The sequence below is a fragment of the Anser brachyrhynchus genome (assembly GCF_964034855.1).
Source record: "Anser brachyrhynchus genome assembly, chromosome: 5".
Lineage (NCBI taxonomy): Eukaryota > Metazoa > Chordata > Aves > Anseriformes > Anatidae > Anser > Anser brachyrhynchus.
This window is the reverse complement of record NC_137699.1, coordinates 12,860,496-12,883,041: the sequence shown is the minus strand read 5'-3', so window position 1 is coordinate 12,883,041 and position 22,546 is coordinate 12,860,496. Positions and strand designations below refer to the sequence as shown.

The 22,546-nt window shown below is 37.8% G+C and overlaps 1 protein-coding gene across 1 annotated transcript in view; it reads right to left on the bottom strand.

Moving 5' to 3' along the window:
• Window positions 1–1,140: 1,140 nt before the first annotated feature.
• Window positions 1,141–22,546, bottom strand: part of FUT8 (fucosyltransferase 8) — a 179,237-nt gene continuing 157,831 nt past the window's right edge. The window contains exons 12-15 of the transcript XR_013951407.1: window positions 20,506–20,653; window positions 7,766–7,895; window positions 5,793–5,891; window positions 1,141–5,008 (exon numbers count right to left, since the gene is read on the bottom strand). The gene's annotated coding sequence lies outside the window, so the exon portion shown is untranslated. The remainder of the gene's footprint in view (window positions 5,009–5,792; window positions 5,892–7,765; window positions 7,896–20,505; window positions 20,654–22,546) is intronic.

The following is a 22,546-nucleotide window of genomic DNA, read 5'->3' as shown; positions in this document are numbered from 1 at the left end:
AGTGATGGGCTCCAAACAAACTACCACTACCAATTTTCAAACTGTTTAAAGTGCCATGCAAAACACCCACAAAAGTGCCTAAAACCAATGTTAATCCATGCTGTCCCCTTTTCCTTTTGGCTGTGACAGCCACATGCCACCTTCTGCACTGATGCCTGGCACAGCATTCGAGCTTCTGCTGTCACCACGATAAAGCACAATTCTTCTTCCATGACTGAAATCCAAGCAAACTGCATCCAGGAATGCTAGTACTACTGAGCTTTTTCTTCACAGAGAAAGATGTAAGAAGTGTAAGCTTGCAGCAGTCCTTATTCAGGGTTTTCTCAAACACGACAGTATCATTAAAACAGCAAAGCCTTCAGAAACAGTTACGTTCACGTGATGAACCTCTATCGCCAGTTACACTGTATGCACCATCCACTGCTCCTACTAACTTTTTTTTTTTTTTGAACCTGGATTTACCAAGAAACATTCAGCATTTTTCCAAAAGCACACAATGTGTTCTGGGTTAAACCAAAAATAAAAATTATGGGTCATAATATCACCTCATAAAAATTTGTGAGGACTGGACTACTTTATGTGATTACATTTAACAAATAAAATCATTTGAAAGGAGCATCCATCTCTCTCAGAAGTTTAACTGGAACAAGACCCTGCAGTGCATTCACTATATTACCTTTTTGGCTATTGTAAATTTACAGTTTGGTTTAGAATAGGTCACTGTGGATACACTGGGCGTTTTTCTTTTTTCCCTTTTCAAAGAAAGAAATCTGACGTCAATGTATTAATAAAGGCAGAATAATCATGTAATCAACTCCGTATTATGAAGTGACCTTGAAATCATGACAAAGGCTCAGCCACAACCATCAGAGTCATACAGTGTGCTAGAGGAGGGAGTGTTCCTTGGCACACATAAAACAGCTTCCAAAGGATGCATCTACATAGCCCAGCTTGATTATGGGGACTGTAAATCTACTTACACCTCACCAGAATGGCATGATCTGCTGATTCTCTCTCGCAGTAGGGAAAAGATGCAACACTGGTTTCACAACATTTGTAGTGCTCTATGTTCCTAGGCCAAGTATGAATCAGCAACGAAGCCCTGCGATGTGGAAAACAGTGTCAAAATAGGACTTTGGATTGGTCTGTTTTTTTTTGTTGTTTGTTTGTTTTTGTTTGTTTTGTTTGTTTTTTTGTTTGTTTGTTTTGTTTTGTTTTTTTAACAACTGTGATACTCTTAACAGACAGCAACTGCATGCACACCCTTGGTTATCACTGGAACATTCACACTGTAATATTCACAGCTCAATTTAAAACAGAAGCATTTTCTTCATTCCTGTCTCACAAAAGTATCATTTTTTTGTAACAACAGATGTCAAGATGTTGCCTGGGTACACACTATGCCAGTGCCTGTGGTAAATATGTGAGCAATTTCAGTACCCAGAAACAGAGCTTCCAATAGTTCCCTGAATATAAATATCAAACATTCCCCTACCTCAGCCTTCCCCACACCTTCCGAGAATTAATATGTCAGCTTTACTCCTTTCAAGTACTACTAAAGCCTCCAGCACCCTATTTGTCCTTCAGAACTATCTCACAGCTTCCTCAATGCAGCGTGCTGCTAACACCGTATTGTCTGACCCCACACTGATCTTGTTTTATATCATGGCTAACTTAGCTCAGAGAAAATGGTTTCTGGCCTAAGAGAACATTTAAGCACTTATGGATCATAACAGTAGAAAAATAGAGAAAGAGGCTGTACCTCTGTTGACCAGAGAGTTCTGCCCCAAATGTAATTTTACCTCCTCGAGACGAAAGAGAAAGAGAAATACTCTGAAATTATACAAACTGAGTAGTATATGGCTTCCAGTACATTCTTATTACTTTTCCAGAAAAAAAATCTAGTTATAATTCCAGGAACTGGCCAAACTCATCACATTCTACTACCATACCCCTGTATTTTCATTTGAAGAGTTGTTTCTTCTTTATTTCCAATCTCTGTTTTTCAAACGACTGCTGTGGAACATAGCAGAAATGGATGTCCGTCCATAAGGATGGGGAGTGAAGTGAGTTTAGTGAGAAAATCTTTTAAATCCCCGTGGGATGAATGTTAGCATAGAATCGGAAGACAAAGATATTTTAGCAACTTCTGTTTTGTAATTAGGGAGAAGGAAATTTCTTTTCCTTTATTTCATTCTCAGAGCAGCATTGTAGTAATCATCTTCCCCTGTTTCTTTTTTTCCTGGAACTGCAGCATCATACAAGCCCAGCAGGACAAACTGTTCTTGTGAAAAACTGTTTTTTCCTCTGATCTCTGACAATCTAAAATGGACGGATTAAATGTTGATCCTCTGATTTTCCTTTTCCCTTGTCTCCATGCATACATTTTGCTCTTGCTAGCTTGCTGACCAGTCTTCAAATATATTGCTTGAATGGCTCCATTCCATTAGGGAACTGACATCTCTTGCTTTGCAGTGTTATTAATATCAGTCCTTGAAAGCATTTAACCAATGACAATCTAACATTAGCTCACAATGGGATTTAAAGACATTATGGTTCATTAATTTATGGTTTAATGCTGGCTTCTTCCAATCTGTTGTCCTTTCTCATTACAAATGGCAAAACAACAAGCTATGAAGTCTACAGAGTCCTGCACAAAATGCTTGCATAAGTGCTTCATTTATTTGCCAGTATGATTTATATATACAAATTCTGCCTGTTTTGCAAGTCAGTTGCCACAGAATAACTGCTGGACTTCTAATAGATACTATTTTTACTTCACTTTTCCTTGTCTTGCCTTTTCTCTTTCTGCACAGGCAATTTACGTATTATATTTTCCTCTCCCATCATTTCTCAATAAAATATGAGAAACATAACTGATATCAATCAAACTCAACTGAATAAATGCAATAATATTATTTAAACCTTTTGAAAGAAGACCTTCCTGAGCAGAAGGACGGGTTAGTAGTTACAACTGATTTAAGAAATGCAGGCAGAATGATGTTCAATTCTGTCATAACCTTAGCTCTTTGCAAAATTAGATCAATGTAATTGGGTTTTCATTGTTCGAAGAAAATAAAAGGAACAAAAAATATGTCAAAATGTCCTGTTTGGAAATTGGAATAAGATATTTCACGTCTTCATTTTCTGTTCTGACCTTTCCAGTATTGCCTTCTGGTAAGCAGGAAAGTGGCTGTGCTGAACAGGTCCAGGGAACCTTGGTGGACACCGTGCTTAACAGTGTGCCCTGGCAGCAAAGAAAGCCAACAGCACCCCTGGGCTGTACTAACAGCAGTGCAGATGGTGGATCAAAGGAAGCGATTATCTGCCTCTGTTATGCACATCAGAGCACATCTACAGTGCTGATTCCAGCTGTAGTTCCACAGAATGGGAAAAATAACATGTTCAGCAAAGGGCTACCAAGATTGTTGGGGAATGCAGCACTTGTCCTGTGAGGAGAGGGTGAGCGAGCTGGGCTTGTTCAGCTGGAGAAGAGGAGAGACTGACCTTCAGGAGACCTACTAACAGCCTGCCTGCACCTACACGAACTTACAGGAAGGACAACCAGACTCTTCACAGCACTGCATGGTGCAATGGGCGTAAACTGGGACAAGAGGTTCAGACTGGATATAAGGAGAAACCTTTTTCCAGGAGGGCAGGCAGGCAGCAGAACAAGCTGCCCAGAGAGGCTGTGCTGTCTCCATCCTTTGCGGTTTTCAGGACTCAGCAACCCCATAACTGACCCTGCTCTGAGCAGGAGGTTGGGCTAGAGGCCTCCTCTGCTGCCTTGCATTCTGAATTGTCCTACAGTATTACAAACAAAAGTGAATTCTCTTCCCAAATTCTGTTACATGCACTACACTGGTAAAACTCTGGAAAAACAGGACCTGGCACTAGGAATGAATTTCTCTGATAGATCAGTAAGATATTAGTATTCCAAGGTCAGAAAAAGGATGGATCTATCCTTGTCTCCAAAGTGTCCTTTTTTCTCTTGATATCTTCAGTAAGTTTTGTGTACAATTGCTGTATTTGAGCTTTGGGGACCAAAACACTCTACTTTTTCCAACTTTGCACTGTTTGAATTCTGGGATTAGGATTTTTTGTATTATAAAAGGTAACAGGCAATGCCAGAGATTATTGTACAGCCTGACTTTAACCCCATGCTGGCTAAGATATTAGAATGTTAATTATTAGCAATGACAGCCATAGGCTCACAGACAGAACAAACCCCCTGCATTAAGATGCTTACTTAAACATAGCCAAGACTTTTTAACTTTAACATAAAACAAACAAAAAAACCCCTCCATGGTTACTTATAAATATATTTTAAATATATTTTGTATTTAAATAGGCCTCTGAATTGTTATGATGTGAATCAGTCCTGCCAAAATTAAGATCCCATTTTGATTGGAGGAATGAGTTTATTCAGCAAGATTTAGAGGTGAAAAAACAAACCAGTGGTAATGTGGTTACACATTAGTGCAACTCTGTACCATTCATAAAGTGCTAATTCTGCTTAATCCTTACTTAAGTTGCTCTACCGGATATCAATAAAATGCACTGCCTAATGGAAATGCTTTTTTCTAATAAAGGGAAGCAGAATATATTTGTGGACAACTTGGGGCAATCTCTTAGGACTGTCAGTACCTTAGCAAGAATGGTCTCTAATACAGGTTTCATTGCCTTTGCTACTATTTTTCTTGTCATTTATTATCTCCCGTTCTGATTGAAATACACTTGTAATGAATAATTTATAGCATTACACATTTACTCTCCCAGAAAATGCAAATCATAACTGTGTCTATATCAATAATAAAATGGGTAATCAGATACACTAAAAAAAGATATATAGCAAATGCTTACAGAGATTCACCAAAATTACCAGCTATCCATTCTTTCATCAACATCTTGTACTGCTCATCACAGACCACTCTAATCCTTGAAAAGTCACTGAGCTACTCAGAGCCGTCACTGTGGATTCTGTGACCAAGCCGATCTCCTTTAAAGTCTATGAACATAGCAAAGAGAGACCTTTATTTATTTTTTTTAGAAAGGCCTGCCCATACAGAGAAGCCTGAGAATAGACTACAACTAAGGCACTAAGAAACAGGCTATCTTCTCTTCCCCTTAAACAGCTATATAACACTTGGTTTTTTTTCTTTGTGATGACTGAAGGCTAGTTTCTATGAAAAAGATATGATCACAGAAGACCAAGAACAAAAACCAGTATGTTCTGTGTTTGCTAGCATACATAAGATGCCTAAAGTCAGGCAGGCATGAAGAACCCAGTCATGGAAAAGCACGGTCATGTCTGCAGTGATCAGCCATTCCTAGGCTTCCCAACAAATGGGTAAAACAACCAATATACACTGTAGTCTACAATAACAATACTGCATTTTACCATACAGAAATTCATTATCTATCTCAGCTCAGACAACAGAAGTCTAAAATGTTCTGGGGAAGTTCTGGGTCATGATTTTTTTTTTTCTTTTTAAAGGTAGAAGTATCGGTTTTGACTTGAAAATAATTAGTAATAAAATTAAGTGCACATAAAACTTCAACAAAGAAGAAAAAATTATCATTCAGTTTCACCTTTTTAAAATGTCACAAGAATTAATACCTTGCATTTTTCTAGTACCTCCTATTCACAAAGTACTTAGTGCTGGTGAAGATAAATACATTAAATCTTGTATTTTATTTGTGGGTTAAATATCTTACAAGTTCTAAAGAAAACTCATGGGTTGTTAATGCTTATCTAAGGTGTCTGCAGCAAAGTAAGGAACAGCACTCACAGATTCTGATTCCTCATCCTGAGCTCTTCTTTCCAGGTCATTCTGACTGAAATTCAGTTTTGGTGCAATATGGAAAATGTTCAATGCAGACATTCTCTGCTTTACAGAAAGAAGGAGAAATAATTAAATGGACAATGAGTTGTTCCACTAGAAAAATCAACAGATCTAGCCATCTGCCTCCATCCTCCCAACTGCTATAAGAGGAAGCAGCGAGTTCTATGACCTTTCTGCTGGCTTCCCACAATGAGAAGTTCAGATTACCCCTGCTTTCAAGTGCAGTGAATTACTGAACATATACTTCCTAACCCCTCATACTTTACTTGAATGAATGAATAAATGAGAAAAATGGGGTCAGTCATTTATGATTTCATTTAAGTGACACTGGAGAATTAAAAGTCAGAAAAAAAATCAGAGGAGAAAGTAAACAGTAATAAAGGGAGTATGAAGAGTACAGAAGAGTTTGACTTTCTTTTCATCTGTGATCCTTACACAAGCAGCATTGACTTAAATGCTCTTAGATCATTTTTTGTTAATGAATTTACATGCAAGATGCAACAGAGTTACAGGTGATAATTAATTTCTAACCTTAAGATCATGCTAATAGCGACTTTCTGTCCACACAGTAGTCCTTGATTTCTTACTCCCCTCTGGAACGGACCATTAGGTTTGAAATGCCCAATGCCACTTTCAGAACTATCATACTTTTGAACTCATTTTTACAAGAGGAAATGTTAACAGTCTGCCACCAAAGACAACTGGGTACCAAAGTAAAACCCAGAACTGCATGGTCAGGTGCAGATGAAAATCTTGAAGCAGCTGCCTTAAGGAGTACACAAAAAACCACTCATTTTTAAAGCAATGCTTACTGATTTTTGTGCTGTACCTACACATCTGGGGAGGGGAATGATGTGATCATAAAGTCCATTTACGCTCATGAAAATTTTTCTTTAAAGCAAACTACATGAACTGCTAAAGAGATACTGTATTTATACAAGAAATATAGCAAGAAAAATCTGCAAGCTCCTCTGCTACACAGAAAAAGAAAAGTTCGCACAAAGCAGGTGAAAAAGAAGAGAGGAAATAAAAAAGAAGATGGGGAAAGGAAAGGGACTGTCTGAAAAGGCATTAAAAAGAAAAAGAAAAAGAAAAAGTAGTAATATTTTGAAAAAAGAACCTCAAGGAAGAGGAAAAGTAACTTCTGGAATTAACCTTACCCATGGGTAATTTGTCTTAGAGGAAGCTGGTGTGAAGCATCTCAGTGAGGAAGCTCAATGAACAGATGGGAGCTACTCTAGTTTTCAGGAGTTAGGGTGAATAGAAGTGGGTAGAATCATTCAGATACCCTTTTTGTAAAATTCAAATACTTTCTGAAGAGGAAATTCATTCTCCATTCTTTTTCTAACCAGTTTAACTCCTTAAACAGCTCATTGTGGGATAATGAGAGACTCAATAAAGAATCTGAATGTCCCCCACGAGGCTTGTAGGAACTCATCTAGTTTTACCTCCAATTCCTAATTCTCTCAATTTCTTAAAGTTTGGGAAACATACTCAGGCCATTCTTTCCTCAAATAGAGCAGCTGAAACAATATTTTCCTTGTTTCAGCAGATCTGGGCCGACTGCAGAGACTTGCTAAATAATGGTTCTGTTAAGGCTGCGTTTCAGATTAAAGTAATTTCAATTGTACATTTAAAGACTTTAATGAATGGATTTAAAATGTGTTCAAATATGTAAGTATAATTTAAACAGTAAATTCCAACTTACAAAAACTGTATTGAAACTTGGAGACATTTAGCAGGAAAATAAATGACTTGTTTAAAGTTCCAAAGATAACTCCTAAATTAAACCTTTTCCCCTCAGTTTTCATTTCATTGTGCCTCTTTCATTTCAGATGACAATCTTATTCCACATGTGCACGTGCCCTGTTCTGCTCTCTACCTCCACAAGATAGCGCATTCAAAGTCTCTCTTCCTACCTGTAAGGTGTTCAGTGACCATGCTAGATGTTGCCATGTTCCAGGACAAATCCAGGGCCAAGAGTCCACAAGAACAGCTCACTACCAAGTGGAAAGTTCATCTGTACAGAAGCCAGAGGACTGCAACCAACTGCCAAAGAATAAAAGACATCACAGAATTACCATTTTCTGCTCCAGCTGCTAGGTGCAGATCTGTAACCTTCCATCTCTCAGGAAACATGTTACAGAGTGTGCATTTAAAAAAACAGCACAGTTTTCCTTCTAAATGCCCTATGAGAATAGGAACAAATTGCATGCATGATGTCTCTCCCCTGACCCCTAAAGGATTAGAGAGAAGCATCTGTGCCTGACAATCCTGTTATCTAGTTTATTGTGAAGGGATATTAGTTTTGACTGGATTATTATCATTGTGTCTAGAGCAGAACAGGCTACCATCCCTGTGAATTTTAGCTCTGGTCAAGGAAACACAAATGAAATGATTAGCCATGGTTCCAGGAAGTTACTGTACTGCAAAAAATAAAGTCTCGATGGAGTTAAACTGTTGTGTAAGTGTCACACTAACTCGTCATATAGGGGTCATTTTTACCCTCAAACAAGTTTCATTCATCTTATTAAAGGTGTATCTGGTTTTAGCCACACTTCAGATGCATTTTAGTTTTGGTCAGTTACTTAATAACATTGAGGATTTTTCTCAGTTAAGGGACCTATTCTTAAAAAAATCTGATATATAACAAAGACTGAGTGAATTTGTCTTTATAGAAGGCAAATCTTTAAATTTGACCTTTAATCAGAGGATATAAAGATGTCTTACCAGGGTAGCTGAGAATTATTATCCACAGACAACATTTGGAGAAGCTAAGGTGCAGAGTCTGTAATGATTTTTTTCTTATCATGTTTCAAGTCACTGGAAAAGCAGAAACTAAGCAGCAGTATCCTGAAATTTAAGAGTTTTATATCAGATATAGTAATATACTGCTTCTCTGTTCTCTGTGTGGTCTGCACTTTGGAGCGGAATAAGGACTAATGTATATAATCACCTTGATGTGGTCTAACAGGTTACTGTGACTCAACTGAACCACACTGCGTGCATTTACATTTATTCTGCTCTCACCATGAGCGAAATCTGATTCAGTTTAAGATTGCTTCATTGCTGACTAAATAAAATTACATTTGCTTTTTGTTTGCCACAGGCAAACTCATAAACAATACTGCAAGTCAGGCACTATGCAGTAACTTGCTAAATCACAGCAATTTGGTCAGTAGGATAAACTCTCATTTTGATGAGGAAAATCATGATAATCTCACTTTGTTCAAGACCTAGAGACCTTCCCTGGTAGAAGTCTATTATACACTAACTGATACCATTATTTATGTTGACTGATCACTGATGGATCACTATTTTGATCACTGATCTGTAGCCTTTCAAATATATCTATAATATGCACACATAATATACATATCTACAATGTTTAATATGTTCATCAACACATCATTGGAATTGGAGTTCTCAGATTTTTTATGTCCCTGTATCTTGCAGCTTTGCAACTCAAGTAGATATTCCTGCAGAAGCTAAATATCAAGGCTGGGGGAAACAACACAAGGATCTGAATCTTCAGAAAATTTATATAGCAGACAGATTTTTGCTCTTTCCTCCTTGTCCTTTGCGTCCACTCAATTTTCCCTTCTGGAATTCTATTTATTTGTTTATTAACTAAGGGATATTGAGAGAGTAATGTGCTATGTTCTAACTGGTTAATCTTCACCTGTAATAAAAAATGCCTACTACCCATAGTTTCAAACTGTAGAAGAGTGTCTACAGACAAGCCATAGAAATCCTGTTTCTTGAGCTCTAGACAGGACAAGGAACAAGTTTTATAGCACATAACTGCTGGGGCTCCACAAGATAGACGGAATAGGATGCAGGCCTCTGTTCTCCTCTTTATGACAGGGTGAGTGGATTATTTCAGTTAGATGACGCATTCCACGAGCAAACACAAACACAGAACAGATGTCAAAAGAAAACACATTTCTTTTCATGCAGAAACAGCAGATGGAAGCCTGCATTACAAAGCCTGCAAGGTAGGGCATTCATTTAATATCGGCTCATACTTCCTGATCATGCTTATGCTTACTTTGTATCACCTCATCTGGTGTTTTTCTTACATTTTCTTGCTTGGAACCAGAAAGAGTATTTTGATGTGATAATCACATCAATGATAAATGTGATAAGACAAACCCCTCACAGAATAGTTTCCCATTACTTTAATTAATGGACACCACACTGTCTGGGTTCCCAACAGTCACAGTTTCTCTTTATTGGGAAACCTTTAACTCTCAGTGAGGAGGATCATTATCTGATACTCTACAAGTGAAGTGTCTGATGAGAAGAGCATGATTAATCAGAAAGTATTCTGAACAGCTAGACTTTTGGTGACAGGCCCATAATCAAAGAGGCATTAAGAATGTGCACGAAAGCAATTTTGTGATTACCACATACATGATTCTGGCCACTGCTGCATGGAAAACAAAGTGTTGAGAAGGACAAGCAGACAAAAAGTGAACAAAATCTCTTCTTTCCACAATTTTGCAAATGAGATCTGAACTGAGTAGGAATAAAACTGCAGTCACCTACTCTCTTCAGCCTACAAGAACTAGCTACACAAGCTAGTAAATAACAAACTTTGTTTTCCCATATCCAATACTGACACTCCTTGCTCATTCCCTTATGGCCTACAATGTGTCACGTAGTAAGATTTCAAGAGAAGTTTTATGTTTAGCTGCAAGAAAAGCTAGGCTAGGCATAGCAAACCAGCATTTATTAGAGTCAGCCTGCCAAAACGGGTCTGCCAAGATCTTCTCACCAAATGACAAAAAAGACACCTCACTGTGGTAACTTCATGATTTTTCTGTTACCTGTTTTCTTTATTCATTTTTGTCAATTAAGATGGCAGCTTGTCTTTCTGTCTTCTAGGCTGCCTAACAGAGAATCATGATCAAGTATTGATTCTATTAACTTGTCAGGGACACCTAAAAGATTTCCAGAAGGTAAATATTCCTGGTATCCTCACTTCAAAGGCTTCTTCTATAACAAAGAAACACAGAAAAGGATCAAAACCTGAAAGATTTGACTTTTTTGGATCATTGGACTCCCGTGTTCTTTATCATCCCTAAAACTCTTGCTACAATATTGCAACAAGAGAAGTATGCATTTATGTGATCACTAACCTTATCAAAATATCTGAAGGTACAAAGGAGTTACTGCAAAGCTATGCTGAAGTATGAATTTTTACACTTCCACAGTAAATAGAATATGGTTTCATCCTTTTTAAGCTACCTTAGGACGTAAGAACATGCGAACAAGTAGCTTGCTGTGAAGTAATACGTGTCCTTAAAGTTTCCATCTTAACTAACATCACACTAACATTTTGTGTGCCACAGTCTGAGAAGGGGACATTTCGAAATACCTATTACAGATGCTTCCACTCTTGAATTAATAGATCTATGCCTACAGGCAAAAGTATCTTGAATATTATTTGAGACAGACTCTCCACTGCTGTAATCCTTGCACGGCCCTTCACACTAGCATAGAGTGGGTATGAAATACAGCAGCATTTTTCAGCCACTTTGTCCTCATTTTGCACAGATGTAAATGACTGCAAAGGTGCAGAGCAATGGAGAATCTGGCACTTTATAAATATTAATTAGCAAAGAATTACACTGCCCCTTTGTGGTGCTAAGCATTATCACTCCCATTTTATAAATGGTGCTGCAGTCACTGAACAAGGTTAATTTAGTAGTGCACAATGGCATAAGACAATGACTGAGCCAGGAATAGAATAAAGGCATCTCAGAGCTACTTGGTAGTACTGTGAGCCATACAGTTCCACTTCTGTGCATTTGCATTTTTTGGTTTGCCTGTCTTACTGTGTCTGTTCCCCAAAACAGCTTAAATGACATCATATTGCTGTCTCTTTACCTGGGGAAAATATGTGAGATTCCCTGCAGCAAAAAGCTGTCAGTGTCACAGCACAGCACAATCAGCCAGGGATGGTTTCCCCTGGGACAAGAGGCATGACAGCCAACAAGCAAAACTAGCAGCTCTAAGGGGCTTTTTGTTGACAGAAGGTTAGTTTTAAAATAAGTATTATCATGTTAATTGTGATATTTCCATTGACTCTCCAACTTTAAAAGTCATTAGAACGCAGCCTCCACAATCTAATGACTAAGATGCATTATAAATAGCAGGCATCTCAAAAGATTCAAAGGGTTGATGGAGCACACAAAAACCTTGATATTTTGATGAATCTTGGATTTTTGCAACTGGCAATACAAATCAAGATCTCCTGCATGCTAGGCAGAAATACTGGTTTTTTTTTGTGCTGTGAGGTACAATTTTGCTAACGCCTTCCTGCAATAAGTGTCAGGACTGTCCAGCATTTCACATTTCAAGCACTCCCGGTTAATATCCATTTGAAGAGTGCTTGGTCCTGTATTGAATTGATCTGTATGTCTCTCTCAACTGATGACAGTCACTGATGTTTTGACTTAGACAAACACATTGTCAATTGCTTTGCACCTTTTATAGTTAGTGCTCCTGGACAAACAAGATTCAACTTTTATAAAATTAAAATGGTTATGGTTTAAATCTGTGCAAAGAGAGTACAAATTACTATATAATGTGTGTTTTTATTCTCTGTATCAGTCAGCAGCATTATGCCCCCTGTATTTCAGAAGATGGTATGCGAGTGCCAGTGACTAATGTTTTAAGGGCAATACTGTCCTGTGGAAAAATACATCAGCACATTCACAGCGCTGTAATACACAGAAAGACTTTGGGCTGTCACCTTTTCAAATGCAACAGACTCTATTGTACAAACACTACTGGTTTCAGGATTACAAAACCTGACAGCTTTTCCTGGACCACTAATGGGCACAAAGACTCTAGTATAATTATTATCAAATTATTTATTTGATACAGGCCCTTTTTCTTTAATAAAGATATTAAAAAAAAAACAACAAGAAAACACTGGCTGCAGATCCACTTAATGTGAAAAGAAAGACAGTCCTTGCCTTCTCCGAGAAGCAGAAACAAGCAGATGGTGACCTCAGTATTAATGGCTCATAGCAGGCAAAATTCCCATTGGCACAGAGGGGTCTGTGACATTGTGAAGAGCACAGAGCATTTCATAAACCCAGTGCTGAGCACCACAACAGCGTCCTTCCCACCATGCTTAGGGGAAATTCATCAGCCCAGTGATCTAGATGTTCATGTTTTCCACTCCAAGATCCCATTCCTCTGTCTCTTTCTTGTTTCAGTTTCTGAATGTGGGTATGTCTCCTTTTCTACACACAAACACACACTCAGAGCCTCAACAAATGCTTAGCAGCAAGAACAATCTAGGGCTACGGCTGAACAGATCTAATTTATATCAGTATTTGACCCAAAAGCAAACTGAGTACTGTGGATTCTACACTTCAGTCTAATACTATGTTGAAGCTGAGAAACACAGCAAAGAATGAGAATCAAATGCTACAAAACCAATACATTTAACTGTAAGCAATGCACTTTTGGAAATGCAGCATTGCTTCTCAAAAATGAACTTCCTTGACTGTAATTGCTGTTAATAGAAGCAGCCACCTCTCAACAGAATATATACTTTTAATGTTGAATGAGTTGTGACAGGACCTCCTTAACTGCCTACTGACATGTCAAGGAAAGGACTAATAATGATGTCCTCCCCCTTCTTCATTCTTAAGCTTTCCATTACAAATACAAAATATTCAAACATTATGAACATCTTCTCCTGCCTCCCCTAAATGTCATAACATCAGTGTTACTAATACAGTGTAAACATGGTTTTGTGCTTCTGAATTTGGTGCTGGTGTTGGACAACTAGTATGAATAAACTCAGTGAGAAACCAAAAAGTAAGGAAAGGGAATTTTATTTCAGTCAAAACTCATTTCACTGACTCACAGTCATTCTCTCATAGATTTATCTCATTCTTTTAAGCTCATTCTTTCATATTCACAAGCACCAAGTAGTCTGGCCACAACGAACAAGGACAGCAGTTGTCATGTCTTTATAACATCTTCCAGGTCCTTCTTGGATTGGAGATCATGGTCATAATGTTTGGATGTGCCTTTTATATCCTTGGCTTATGGCTTGTCAACCTTAAGACTGACAATGACTGTGAAATACTCTCTTAATTTTGGCCCACCTCTCTGAATCAATAAACAACAGTGATGATTTACTCACTGCCTTTTGTTTCTTTATTATGGGGGTTTATAGTTTTAATTTTTTATCTTCCTGCCATATTTTCTTTAGATGAGAAAAGCCCAGTAAATACATGCTTATAGGTGAGGAAGAAACTTTTTTGAAAGGTCCTATGAAAGGAGTTTTGCAGAGAACAGCAAACACTAACTGGCTCACTACACAATGAGCCCAGAAGCTCAGGAATAGTACATGACTTGAAAGCAGCCAGGGCATGAAGGATTCTCCTGCTAATTTTTTTTATTTGTTAGTAGTTAGAAATGGCAGCCTTTATGCTGATGCAGTTCCCAAGCACTAGGGCCAGATGCACTGAACACTTGTAATTCTGAGACCACCTGCCAGCAAAGGAATAGAACTATTGTTTGCTGAACAAGGCAAGGGCACCTGCTGATAAGATGCACCGCTGCATAACAAGCAACCATCCCCACATTGCCTACAGCCCTAAATAATGTTATGATCTAAAAAACTACGATGAGTTTTTCATGCAGATTGTCTCACTTGTGTGCAATTGTGCATGTCTGTGAATGAAACCAGTGTGAGTGTGAAAACTCAGAGCTGAGCAACAAGAATTGGAACAAGCTGGGGAAAAATTCACTATAGTCCTAAGTGACAAGATAAATACTTCTCTAGTCCTATATATGGCTGAGAAACCTACCCTTAAGACACTAGACCCCATTTCCTTTCACAATCTACACATCCTGGCAAATTTTGTGAAGCAGAGGAAGGGCCCTGCTGCCCACAATCATGCAAACTCAACTTTTGTTCCTTAGGTCTCTTCCTATTTGCACCGTAAAGAAAAGAACTGCATGTTTCAAACAAGCTGAGTCATCACACGCTTTACAGAGTTAAGCACATAAGTAGAAGAGTAGCTAAGAAAAATATAGATGCCAGAAAAGAAAAAATATGCATTTTTTTTAGGGGCTAATGAAATAAGATGCAATGTTGGTATAGAAGGAAGCACTTAGCTGCTAAACATTTCACTTTCAGGAAATTACTGTCAGTTTACTGTCATTACTGTCATGCCAAAGCCACCAGCAAGCCACACCAACGATCAGCTGAGTGTGTCCTTTACAGACAGGAACTATGAAGATAAATATTCAGAAAAGCTTGGTTGGAGCTTTGACCTGAATCTGCCTAGACCTTTTTCTACAGCAAGATAATCTAAGAGACAAAAGACTTAAACTGAAGGAGGGACAGGTTTTATAAATACTTGTAAAATACAAGTAACCCAGTTTTCAAAGTGTAAAAAAAATTCAAAGTGAATACATCAGACAAATAGAAAATAAAACAGTTTCATAAACAACTCTCCCCTCTGCCCATTGTGTCCCTAGAGACAGATTCTTGCTCGTAGGCATAGCTTTGGATAACTAAGTAACTTTCTGAACTGCGCTGAACTTGCCAGTCTCGTCTGATCCCAAGGAAGTTCATTCTGTTATCTCAGAGACCTGCTGTCTGCTCCTCTGAGCAGTCTCACAGTCCCTGTAGGCTGCAGCCTCCCAGGCCCACACTGGGACTCTCCTCCTGCCATACCTTACGGCCCTGGACCCAGCTCCCCGAAACAGGCCCTGTAGCTCCCCAAAGATACACCCACACCCCTGCTGTCATTTCCGAGGGCTCTCCTTTTATGATTACTTCTTGAAGGGATACAGCATGCAACTGAGAACACTCACCCAAAACAAATACCATCTGTCACATCTGGGAATTTTAATTTGTGTATGCATTGACCTGAGACAAGCTCTGTAGGCAAGAACTGAACTAGATGCAGTAATAAATTTGCTTCCCCTAAGCCAGTTCCTTCAGATCTCCTAGTAAATACAAGAAGAAAACAGTTTCTGCAGAACTAATGTTCTACAATAGGGTGAGTTATTTTTGGGGCAAGCAAGTCATATAGGCTTTGATGGAAGTAATGGGGCCTGGGCGTCCCCATCCATCCCCTTACAAAGGCAAAGTTACACCACAGTTACTCTAGAAATATTATCATGTTCCACATTGATAATATGATGGAGAATATACTATGTTAATCATATAACAGGCAAACGTATTGGTGCATTGAGAATGTCCCTGTGACATGGTCTGACAAACAAATGGTCTTGTCACATAGCCAAATCTGCACCCATCACCTGAACCGCAGTTGTAGGGTGGCTGTCATGTCACCTATCAGTTGTGTGATGGGGATGGGAGAAGGATAGACAGCAGGACAGAAGGATAGACTGAGGAACCGGAGGAAGCCTGGGAGGAAACCTGTCATGAGTTCTGCTCCCAAATACAATGGAAGATACCATTGTTCTGGAGGAGTTGGGATGAGGATGCCAGTTCTATTTTTTTGGAAGTTGTAGATGAGGGTATACCTAAATAGTCATTAAATTAGAAGCCTAAACCTTAGGCACAATCTACTCCAGCCTCTGGGCAACAATGAGCAACTTGACCAGGTTGGCCTAAAATCTGTATCTACGGTTGCATGAGTTTGAATCTCTTCCCAGATGGAATCTCCCCTTTTTTCTAGGGAACCATACCCTGATTTCACACAACAGAACTGAATTACAAAGGGATAGCAACTTCTGTTATCGGTCATGTTACTGGCATCTGAAATGTCTTCAGCAAACAATCCAATCAAAGCTTTAGCAATCAGTCAAAACGTTTTCAACAACTGTGGGCATCTGGATTTTCTTTCACTCTTTAAAAAAAAAGGAAAAAAAAAAGGACAAAAAAAGAAAGGAAAAAGAAAGAAAAAGTAGCAGTAGTAAAATAAAAAGGTTGCTGACAGGTCTCATGCAGGAAATTCCATGGAGAGGATTCACAATGGAACCCCAGCGGACAGTGGAAAAGCAAGGCCATTCAAAAATGCCAGCAAAGTAATAGCTCCAGCAAATGATCTACAAGTCTCGAATATGAGGAAATTGCTGATGGTGTCAACTTTCTGTTCTAAAATAAAGGTATGGGAATATGCCAGTAATGCATATGCAAAGGGGAACTGCATCTTGAATTGAGAAGGGAGTCTAGCCTGTATTTCCTCTACTGAGACAAATGCCTAGGACAGTACTTTTTTCCAGCTATTTTTTTTTCTTTTTCAGTAAAATTATTTGCGTAGTAGGACACAGGTTATGACTCTCCTCAGATACAGAATATTCAATAAACCATCATAGTAACATCTGTAAGTCAGAAGAAATGAGGGCCAGAACTCTAGTCAGCTGATTCAATATTTCGTATTTGCCATTCTCAGCACTTTAAACTGCCATAACATACTCCTGAGAAGTCTCTTTAACTACTCAATAGAGCGGTTTCATCTCCTATCACTCCCCAAATATTTCTACTTAAAAGTGTGCTCACCTCTATCACCTGATAATCACCACATCAGTTAGATAAGGCCTGGGTAGCTAATGCCATTCCTCTTACAGTAGCAATCCTATCAACACTTAGACGTAGTAGACAGATTTTAGCTGCTAGTTTGTCAAAACATTTCCACGACCAGCTACAAGTGATGAGCTTTTAGGTGGGAAAAGTTGGGAGAAAAGTCACCTAAAATTCAGGTGCTGCATCAAACAAACTTTTAACATGACAGCCATATGATGATACTGAGCCAGCCTGCAGCTTGCATCGCAAATGATGATAGCTGAGTGTGATAGTTTGACGAGCAGCTCCACAGGAATCTTTCTTTACCATGGACTGTGACCAGTTTGCATTAGTCAATAATTAGAAGAGAAGTAAAGGAACCCTTCCATCAACCACAGAGCTAAGAACAGCTGAGCAAATGCAAAAAAAGAACAGAGTGATTCTCAGAGGGAAAAAATAATATTTTCATAGCATTGTACCTGAGACACATCTGAAGTTTAAAAATAACCATCACTGAAACCTACAGGCTATTTAGTCTTCTTTTCTTTTTGTTAAAATTGAGTGTGTTGTGATAAAAACCAACCACAGCAGAGGAAATGCTTTATTAGTGTTCCTCTTCTAGCAAGTATGTGCATATTAACTATTTAAGAGCTCAGAAAAATAGTGAGACATATCGGTTTTGATCATGATAAGCTATTTGTCAATTTTTAATTAATTGTAATTTTCCATTATAATTTTTCTGACTCTAAACAACCATGAATATGAATCCACAATACTCTACAGCAAACCAAGCACCTCCTCTTAGAGATACACATAATTACCGTATCAGGTGACAAATGTTACAACTATATTGGTATTACAGCCAGAAGTGGTACAAATGTCCCTGCAGCTAAGACTGCTTTTCTCTTGTTGCCCTTTATATCGAACAGGAAGTCAAAGAAACTCTAAGACTCTGTACCTCTGGCAATGAAAAATTATTGACTCATCCAGCAGTTTCTTAAAACTCCAGCAAATTCTCAGTACAGAAATCAGGCAGGTGATGTGGCTATCCAGCTCTCATTAATCTGCCCTCTGGCATGTGTCAGTGTTCTGAGAGATTTTTGTATTATGTTTTAATAATGCCTTTCAAGATGTATTGAATGTGTAAGTAATTTTTCACTGAAGGACATTTGTGTGGTAGTCCCTAGACATGGGTTAATTATTTTTCCTTGTGTATTTTTTAAAGAACAACCAGCTTTTTTAAGGAACAACCAGCTTCAGCAATGCAAGAGTCATATTTTGAAATCACTCAGACTCATGTTATTAGATTTGTTTGATCTTTAGAGGATAGCAAACAACAAATTTAGAAATTTAAATGAACCAACTCCACTAAGTTATTATGCCTATGTTCATTTACCTACAAATTCCAAAGTTATAATGAATAAGAAACAGGGTTGAATTGGATAGAAAAAGAAGCTAGCTCCCTCAGTTGAAACTCCAGAGAATATATTCAGGGTAATGTTATTTTTTATTTCCACAGTTGCTTCTTTAATAAATTATCTCAAAATAGTGAAATATCACTGAGAGTAGAGGGGAGATGGAGAGAGGAATCTGTCCCACAGTATCTCCAGGGGGGTACATATGCTATTTATAGCCCAGCTTTGGACTTCTCTAACTTTAATGTAACATCTATTTTTGTCCTCTTTCTGTATCATTAACTGGGTCCTGCCAGAGGAACCTTAATAGCATTGTTTAGAAATGTTCCAGTCCCATGATTTTCTCTATTAGAACCTCTGCCCTCTGCAGAATTATTGATGTAATTCTAATTAGCTTGCAATGCTTACAATTAGAGAACCTATAGTTGCACTAGTTAAAAAAAATCCTGGATATAATCACTCTAAAGATTAATACAGCCTCAGTATTAATTCTCACTATGTCTGCTCATTTCCAATATAAATTGCATTTGCTATGAAGAAAGGAGAAGTGTGAAATCACTAAAACTGTGCCATTTCAAATGTCTATGGCACACACAAATAAAGCACCAGATAAATAGCCCTGACAAATTCCAATGTTTCAGAGATGACATCTATTTTACTTCTGCTAGTGCATGGGCAATTTGCCTGGTTCATGTAGTAAAGAAAAAGCAGGTCAGTTTTTATAGTGTGAGAATCACCTGAAGAAAGGAATAATCATTTATCACATCTGCCAAGAAGCACCAGAAAGAAGGGTTTTGATGATCTATTTCATTTACTCTTCAATTATATTTTCTTTAACAGATGCACTGCAGGACAAAAGTATTCTGTCAATTCACTGTAGATTAAAATCAACAAATCAAATGGACCATGAATTCTCTTCTGCTTTCTTTGTAGATTTTGAGGAACTATTTAGCTACATCTGAGTCTTTGCTGCCTATCTTCTAAACATGTTTTGTCCTTCTTCATAAATGAAACAGCAAACAAACTTTGTGCTTACTTAACAGAAGTATGTCAGGCCAGACAGAATGTTTATTGTGTAGAACTGTGTCGTTTTTAATTTTGCTAATGTCTAGACACAGCTAAATGAAACAGCACATAACCTACCCAACCTGACAGCCTTTCAGGATCTCAGGCAGATGTATCCTAGCAACTATGACAACTGATACTACTTCTGTCCTTCCTCTCCATATTCTTTATGATCAAATCCTTGAAGAAACTTGTTTCTAGAGTTCTCCTCTTTTTCCTCTGCTACAGATTTACTGTGTTGAACAAAAAAATCAGTGAATGATTTTGTTTTGTTTTAATATATGATCTGAAGACTGAATTAGGAGAACACTTGATTTTCTGGCTTCCATTCCTCTATGCAGTAGAAAGCAAAAGTTTCAAAAGATCTTCACTTCCCAATACCTAATTTCCCGATACTGTTAGCAAAGCACTGTATTCTATCTAATCTTGTTAAGCTAATGCTATTGGTTGACAGTTCTGAGCAAGCAGCTCTTAGCCACCTGGAAGGATTTGTTTATCAATGAGACACTCAAACTAAGTAACACTCAATCAGCTGCTCAGTCAAAATTTGCTTTGGAAATGAGAGGATTAAAAAACAACAACAACAAAAAAGCATTACTCAGACAGTGCTTACTCTCATAGCTTCACAAAGCGCACACAATTTGACGTATAGACTTACTTCCATCATCCATTGTCTTGCTTTCTATAGTTCAAACTGCATTATCAGGTACAGGTTCCTTCCCATTCACATCTCATATAGGCACGTCTGTCTCAGCTCCATCATTTTAGCTTTCTCTCTTTGGTGATATTCATCTTATCTGATCTTTCTTGAAAAAAAAAATGGCCAAATGTTATCTTTTATGTTCAATCTGAAAATATGCCCTAGGAACCCCATAGAAAAGGAGCTCTGGAAAAAAAAAAAAAAAAAAAACCACCACATTACCTTACTTTCAGATAACTTAATCTCGAAAAACTCTCATCTACATATCTTTGTTTGTTTGACATGAAATGTAACATTAGGCATATATGTGACTTATTAATCTTCTCCTCTCACATAGAGAGCACTAAAAGCCCTCCAAAATAGCCCCCTTCTGTATGACTCTGGTAACAGTAGTCAGAAGATGTACTTGATCTCTGTCCCATCAATTAAAGTCCTATTGGACAGGCATTCATTATGCAGCCCTGTGAACCATACAAAGATCTGAAAATGACAATGGAATTGGAATAAAGGTGTATAAAGTGTTTATGGTGCATTCTGGAGGGAAATCTTCCACTGTTGCATTAAAAACAAATTGCACATCTTGCCTTGTTAATGGGGTTGGTACAGACATTGTACTGATTGGCATATCTACTCAGCCTCATGCATTTGTAAGGGCATCTGAAAAGATAGTCCTAAATTCAGCTCTTATTGAAAGTACTGAGAGAGTTAACCTGTACGCCAACACATGCAGCATGGGGAATAAATACAAGGAATTAAATATCTGTGTACAGTTTCAAGGTCCTTTCTATATCATACAAATTCTAATTTTGTAAACTACGTGACTCAGAAAACATTTACATTACAAACACTGAAAGGGGAAAGATTTGTAACAAAAACAGAATATCACTAACTTTCAAGACAATACACTTCAATAGGTCAGAAATATTTTGGCACTATCACACTATCTTGAGTATTTACGAGAGCTTTTGTTTAAGTTTCAGACTGTTGGAATCAACAAGGTACTTTTTTGATTCTTTTTTCAATTCACTGACAATTTCTAGTTGACTTTGGGGAAAAAAATGAACAGATTTGCAACAGAAACAGAGAAGATGTATCAGGCACAGGTAGATAATGATGTTTATAGTACTGCTCTTCTTTCTGCACTTCATTAAATTTTCACATTTATTAGTGTCTCAGATGGAAGAGGATCAACTCTGATACAGACAGAACGAACTGTCTCCTGTTAGGTGGCTACTACAGATGCTTTACATCCTCCAAGACTGAAAAACAAAGTAGTTGCAGTCAGTCTAAATAGCACTGATGAAAGTGACATTTGCTCAGAGGACAGCTATTCATTAAGCTATGGATACAAAAATCAGGGGAATTATAAAACTAAAGGTTAATATCTTAACGCTTAATCTCAAGAATGGCACATTAACAGGAATTCAAGAAAACTAAAATAAGAACAACAACAAAACTTTCTTCTCAAATCAATCTAATGCATGAAGCATTCCCATTCTCAAACTTAGGGTAGGAAAAGCATCTCTCAGCAGAGCTGAAAATCACTGCTGGGACTGTCTTATATGTACGAAATGGCAGAAGAGCTGTACTTGTTCAGCATTAGCTCCTATACAAGCATAAGGGATCTAATCTTTTTTATTACCTTTGATTACAAGATTCTTAGCAAAGAAAAGTAAATTATATTTGATTTTACTTAGAGGTATTTATCTGGAAAGGTTTGTCTGCATTTCACATCAGAAGCAACCTTGCAAGTACCTTTAACACTTTCAGAGGGATACACAATAGAAAATCCCTACTTTTTTTTTCCCCAAAAAAGCAGCTGAAAGAACATACAGAAAAAGGCTTACATGAAAATCTAACTTCACTCAACATGTTCCTGTTGCTATTAATAAAGCCAGGACTTCACTCACTGATGTACCAGAAGTTGTAATACCTGCATATGACAATGCGTATTATCTACATTCTGAGCTGTGTGACAGAAAGAAAAAAAAAAAGTATG